Raw genomic sequence first — 7,473 nt, 5'->3', positions numbered from 1 at the left:
CCCACATCTTGTGAACCGATTCATAAGTGAGATGATGCTGATGGATGACCAGTGATTCCAAATGATGGAGAACACTGGCTTCTGCCAGCTTCTCCAGGCACTGGCTCCTGACTACAAAATCCTCTCAAGGACCACTTTCAGTCGGATGGTGGTCCCTTCCCTGTACAAGCAATGCAGGGAGCTTTGTTGGGCATGCTGCAGGTAGCATAGCCAAGCACCAGCGTGCATTTCACCACTGATCTCTGGAACAGTGTCAGGGGAATGCATGCTGCTTTCATGTCGCACACTGCTCACTTGGGGGGGGGGCAGAGAGAGAGACTGGGGTGGCTGAGTGGCTAATCCACAATTTGGGTGAAAAAAGAGGAGTATGTCTTGGCTTATCTTTGTGACCCAATGATGAAGGGCAATGCTGTCCTTGAGGACATGTCTAGGTGGAGGGACCTAGTTAGAGAGGAGGTGATGGTGTGCCCCACCCAGCAGCAGTGTGGGTCAGTCCTCTGCCCCCGCTCCTCTTCCCAGTCTAGTAGCGTGGCATCCCAGGCAGTGGCGCCAACAGAGCTGGCAGTTCCACTTTCTTGTTCCACCCAGTGGTTCAAGTGGGGGGGCCCTTGGTGACTTGCTAGGGGTGTAGGCGGCTCGTTCAACTAGGCCCTGCACTGGAGCTGAGCAAAGCGTTATGCAGTACCTGCAGGAATTGGTTGAGGAAGACCTGGAGGTGGATCACGTGCAGTTCTGGGCAGTGCATTGCTGAGTCTGGTCAGACCTAGTGGCGGTTGCGTTGAAAGAGAATCGAGATGCCCAAAACTCCCCTGCAATTAGGAAGAGATAGAGATCTCAAAACCCTCACATTAAAGAGAACTATGGGTTCTTTTAAGTGGTCTTGGCTGTCAAGACTCTCAAGATCTGAGAAAACACAAGGAACATGAAGGGGTAAGAATTAATCAAAAGCTTTATTTCTTACCAGACTTTCAGACAAATCTCAGCATACAGCAAAATACTTCTCTCTCTCCCAAAAGCAATCAAGCAGTTAAACTAACAGCTTTAAGAGATTGTCAAAACCTGTGGTCACGATTTCCTTTGCATCTTACCAAAGCCTTCGTGCTTCCTATTTTTACCTAGCATTAGGTGTTGTTCAATTGATTGATCAAATCAGCTTCCTCCTTTTTTCCTGTTTCCCCTTTCCTGTGGGTTGCCTTGTGTCCCCTTGAGTTCCAATATGGGGTTTTTGTACCTTTTGCAGATCACCCACACATTAATAATTTTCCATATTTCCTTGATAATAATTGGCCAAAAGGGGTCTTGACCAATTAACCTATAATTCAATTTGCTGTTACATTTAATATCATTGGCCAGAAATATGACAGATGCAAGCAAAAATGAAAAGGGTACAAATATGGGCAGCGACCCTTCAAGCAGAACTTTTTGTGGTTGACATACTCTCACTTTTTAGACCCTGTTTTTCAGTAAAAATGAGGAAGTTTTGCCTGGGTTAATATGCTGACCCTTTAAGACTGAACAAAAGAGAGGTGGGGGGGAATCGGGGTGGAAAATTACTCACAAGCAAGATGAGGTGTTGTGTATTCAACCGGGAAAGGGACATTTAATATTGGGTATGTGTAGGAAGACAGGAAATCACCTATCAGCAGACCAGAGGTATGACCAGTTCTTGACCATGAGCTCATGTCAAAGCCTGAACTTATGACAAACACATGGACTCATGTCAAGCACCTATCTAACATAATATGGCTAACTTATCTAATACAAAAAATTGACCCCTACTATGTGTTACATGGTACACCTCCTCTCCTTCCCACCAACCAGCGTTTAGAGTGAATGGCTGTTTCCATGGCTGGTGACATGGCTACACCACATTGCTCCCACCTGGACCCTGGCTTGGTGGAGCAATTGGTTTTCCTCAAGGTTAACTTTGTCCTGCTGGGCTACCCCAAGCTGGAAGTGGAGGGTGAGTGATTGACCCATGGTTGGTTACCCACCCAAAATACCACTTCAGAATAGCTCACCCCATCCTACCTTCACTCACTCCATCACTCTTTCCAAAGCACACATTCCAGCGTCTGCTACTAGTGCTGTTGATACATCCACATACACACCCCACTGGCACTGCCCATGATGCTGAACAACTGGTGCCCCTGGCCAGCAGCACACAGGGGGCAAGGGGTATTAGTAACAGGGTATTACTATGAAGAAGTTATGTTGCAGCCAAAAATCCACACTGTTTAGATTCTTTGATGTGACATAGTTTCTTCATAGAGATTAATTATAAAGAGAGGTTATAACACACCAAATCATCTAAGCACATAACCCCCCCCCAATCAACAAAATGCCTCACTGCCTTGTGGGTTGGATGGTAGTTGGGCATCATGGAACCTTGCCACCCATCCCACTTTGGATCATCTAGCACCATCCACAGGGAATTATGGGGGCACTTCAAATCCCCCATTATTCTCTATGGCAGAAATCGTAAAACAAAAACAATACCTAAACATTCATTAAACATCTCCTGAGTGCCTGATTTCTTTGGAGCTTGGGTGGTAGTTGCCACCCATGGGCACCTACTGTATCATCCAACCCATTTTTCTGCCCCTAGGTGCTTGCCATAGGGAATAATGGGCTGGTTTGAATCCCCATTATTCCTTATGGTTAACCTTTCAGAACCATTTTGAGTGTGGTTCAAATTAGAACTGAACCACAGGTCAGCTCTACCAAACTAGAACTCAAGCTGGGGAGCCCAGTTTGAGTCTGGTTCTAATTAAAACCAAAACCACTCAAACTGGTTTTGTGCACATCCCTAGTTGTGCCTGCCACATGCCAATGCCAATATGCATGCCAATATGGCCAATGGTTAGTTTTTAAAAAAAGCAAAGTCAGGAACCTTTGGAATGATATTATTTAGAGTAGGAATTGTGACAGAGGAATGAATAATGCTTTCCCCACCCACTGCCTCTGATACAAACCATCACTCCCAGTTACTTTCCTCTCATGGAGTTACAAAGACATCACTTTGCAGTGAAGTGATTCCTTTATCAATTTAAATGCAAGCAAAAGCCCTGTTTTAATTCTACAATCCCAACATAGATAGATATTTTTTAAACTGTCCCATTATGAATGTTTCTGATTTGAAGTGCTTATTTTGAAGAAATCTTTCTCTCTCCCAGAAATAATAAATTTTGTTCTCTTTGCCAAAAAGCAATCACAATTCAAATTACACTGCAGAGAGAAACATAGATTAAAAATAATACGTGCTGCAAGTCAGGAATGCCTATTGCTTCAGCCATGTTTCTATGTTCTGAGTTTAGATTAGGTTTTTAAAAAATGATCAGAATAACTGAACATTTATGAATTCAGCATGGGTGTTTGTTTTCATGCTTCCTTAGGCTTTCAGTGAAATCTTTGACAAGCTCTTTATGTCTAAAGAAATTTAAAGCCCCTTTGAAATTCCCTGAGCTGCTAAAAGATCTCATCAAAAGATACTGGTGTTGTAGCAAGAAGAGTTTGAAGAATTATGCCTTAAAGTTTTGCCAAAGATCTCAGCTTCTCTTCTTCTTTTTCTTTTATTATCAAACAGAGCTTTGGCTTGTCTGCCTTTGGGCTAGGCAATTTCAGAGATACTGGCAGTTCTACTGCAAAGTTTTTTCGATAGAGAAAAGGTGTTCCCTTTCTCTTGACTACTCTCTGTTGTGTAATCTCTCAACCTTTGTGCTGCATTCAGAATAATGGAAAATACCAGAACAGGCAGCTATAAGAAATAAAAGAAAACAAATCTGTCAGACGGGTCCTCCTTGGTTCCTCCTACATGTGATTCCCCTTTAAACAGAGAAAAATATATCAATAATCAAATGTGTGAACCACCTTCTGCTTACTTGTGCTCTGTTTCCTTCCCACTCTTCCCCATTGCTAAAGCTTCCAAACTAGCCATTTGATTTTGTGCAATTGACTGAACTGGTTGCTGCTAAATTGCTATTTTGATCACCTTCCCATCTGAAGAAGCAGTTACTGATAGTGGAAACTAAAAAGAAATCTCCAGGTTTCCTTTGCGAAGTTTTCCTTAGTAAACAACTTCCGAGAGTAGTGCTGTGCAAAGCAAGATTAGGACTGCTGCTGTAAACATATTTACCTATTAAGAATAATGCTTTGTGGTAGTAAAGCACTCTAGAGTGTCCAAAACACTTTAGTAATGGCTGTCAGGGATTTGTAGAAAGAGACCTTCTCTACTCAGCAATGGCATAGGGAAAGGGAGGCCTAGCATTATTCTGGTGGGTGGGATGAAGCCGCAGTAGAATACTTAGCAATTGGTTTTCTCCTGGGTTGGGGGAAAAAAAAATCAAATTTCACCTGAAATTTGAAAATAAAATGTTACACACACACACACAATCTAGATATGAGGCTCTGAATGCATGAGATAATAAGTTGTTCTGGTAAGATCTAATCCGCCTATTTTCCTTTCACTATAATCTTAATTGATAATTACCATCTTTACAAGTTAGCCAAGTTCAGCCTTAAAATGTTTACACATCTGCCATCTTGAATTGTAGTGGATGACATCACCACAAACTACATATTTGAGGTGTTCCTATGTGTTACTCAAAACAACTATGCTAAATCAGTTCAAATCAGTTAGGTTCAAATCAGTTAGGCAGTCCACAAGTTAGCCCTCTTGTGCCTCAACCATTCACGCATCCAACATCTTGAATCATGGTGGATGACATCATTACAAGCTAGGACCTTGGGACACCAATGTGTCCTTCCACCTGTAGGAAATTTGGTTCAAATCGGTTAGGTGGTTCACAAGTTAGTCCAGTTGCACCTCAAATGTTCATGTGTCCACCATCTTGAACTGGTGTCTTGAACCCATCTTGAACCCATGGCTGCCTACCACCCAATCCAGTTTTGGAGGCTTGAACTGGTTCAAACCAGTTCAACCAGAACCAGGCTCTGTTTGGTTCTAACTCGGACCGGCATTGCCAATTCAATGCCCTGTTTGGTTCGAGTGTGAACTTTCGAACCAAATGGGTTCAAATTTGAACTGGTTCGAATCTGAACCTGTTTGCACATCCCTAGTTTACAAGTTAGCTCACTTGCATCTCAAATGTTCATGTGTCTGCCATCTTGAATTGGGGTGGATGACATCATCACAAACTATGCCTTTGAGATGTCCCTATTTGTCCCTACAACTGTACCAAATTTGGCTCAAATCAGTTCCCACTTGCACCTCAAATGTTCATATGTCTACCATCTTGAACTGGGGTGGAAGGTATCATCACAAACTATGCTGTTGAGGTGTACCTATGTGTTCCTACAGCTGTAGCAAATTTGGTTCAAATCAGGCAGTTCACAAGTTAGCCCTCTTGTGCCTCAAATGTTCATGTGTCCACCATCTTGAAGTGGGGTGAATGACATTACAAACCATGTTGTTGAGGTGGTGTCCCTATGTGTCACTCACTAAAAGTGCACCAAATTTGGTTCAAATCAGTTAGACAGTCAACAAGTTAGCCCACTCATGCCTCAAATGTTCACACAACTGACATCTTGAATCAGGGTGGATGACATCATCACAGATTATGCCACTGAGGTGTCCCTATTCATCCCTACAACTGTACCCAATTTGGTTCATATTGGTCCAGGCATTGCGAACTTGATGGGGCGGGTGAGACACACACATGGACACATACGCACACAAACACACAGAGTCATTCTCTCTCTCCCTCTCTCCCTCCCCCACTCTCTCAGACACACACTACTGAACAATCTCATAAGTTCACTTTCCTTAGGAAAGAAGACTAAAAAGAGGGTTGGGGGGCATGTGTATATAGTCCTTTTCTCAGCCAGCTCCCCTCTTTGGTTTTGCCAGTGGCAGCCCATGACAGCTTAATGCCTGTATCAGAGCATCAAATAGCACTCATTTCCTTTCTTCTGCTTTCTGTTGAAATAACCCCTCCAGTTCCTTCTTTCATTCTGCCTTCATTTCCTGTGAGAAAGGGAAAAGGGAAAGTGCTGTCGATCCATTTCAGCTTCCATCTGGGGGAGGGGTGTGCTTGCTGGGCTGCTGTGTGGCCCACAATGCATCATCTGCCACCTGAAGAGATTCCATGGAAAGGCCAGTCCTTGTTCTTGGGTCCCCAGATGCTGTTGGACTATGACTGCCATCATACACAATCACAATGGCAGAATATCTATGATGGAATTGTAGTCCAACAGAATCTGAAGACCCAGTACTGGGAACCCCTGCTCTATATATCTTGAGTGCTAGAGAATGAGGGTGAGGGGATAATAGCAATCAGTCAAGGCAAGGCTGGTAGATGGTATCATGTAGTAGAGAATGTATTTGGAGCACCAGTTTGAATTATGCGCAGAGGTAGAGAGAGAAGCTTTTCTCAGGTGAACATCAAGAAGTATGTAGATGAAGCCTTCATCTTCCCAGAAAGTTGTCAAAAATAATGTTACTCTAATTTGACAGGCAGCAGTACAAAGGCTGGCAGCTGCTTTGAAAATCTCTCCAGAAAGTAATGAAAGCTTTCTGCATTATTTAATCAAAACATTGAAAGAGTTTAAGGGCAGCATAAACTAGCATGATTCCCTCACATTGTATTATCTTGGCCAGGAGATCACTCCTTACAATTGGAATGTCATTCTTAAAAGTAAGATTTTGTCCCACTAATTGCTATCTTAAAAAGGCAGCAATTTTGGATTTTAAATAAAACCTGACAAGGGTGTACGGGATATTTAAAAGAAACCTTATCCAGCAGCACTTCTCTGGCCATTCTTCTTTGACTGGTTTTCAGAATTGTCTATGTCAGAAAGAAATCAGAAGGAGTTTGGTTTATGAGAGGCAAATGGAGCCATTAAATGGATGACATTTGCACTGCACTTGAGGGCAAATTGAGCATCATGTTGAAATGGTTATGAGCCCTGCCCCGCATCACATGGGGCTGTGTGTGGACGGTGTATATGCCTTTCTCTGTAGGGTAGGCTGAGTTCAGCTCCAGTCACTGGAGGGTTGCTTTGTATGCTCCTGTTCTAGTGGGTCTGCTAGAGACTTGAGTTGAGCATTTGCAAAACCTGTAATATTTGGTTTATTACATGGTTTCTTCTTTTTTTAAAGTTGTCTAAGGTGACATACAAAAACAAAGCAATAAAATGTAAAATCAAGAGCAATAAAACAGCAATTTGTTTTTAAAATAACCTTAAACACTTCTGTCAAATAAACAGCAGTTTGAAGAAGGAAAATCAACTGCCACCCTTTTTAGAAGGACAACTGGGGCTCAATGCATGTGTGTAGAATGGAGGACAGGGTTGTGGCAGCAAACTATGCTATGGCTGGTTCAGATGAAACATCCACCAGCACACACAGTTCACACAAAGAGTACACCTGCCCGGATGTCAGGGCATCACTTAAGCACATGAAGAGGGTGTTCATATGAATTGCCCCCTTACACATGCTATGTTGATAATGTC

The sequence above is a fragment of the Hemicordylus capensis genome, chromosome 1 (genome assembly GCF_027244095.1).
Source record: "Hemicordylus capensis ecotype Gifberg chromosome 1, rHemCap1.1.pri, whole genome shotgun sequence".
NCBI classification, from domain to species: Eukaryota; Metazoa; Chordata; class Lepidosauria; order Squamata; family Cordylidae; genus Hemicordylus; species Hemicordylus capensis.
The sequence above is the reverse complement of the archived record's forward strand: the minus strand, read 5'-3'. Positions refer to the sequence as shown.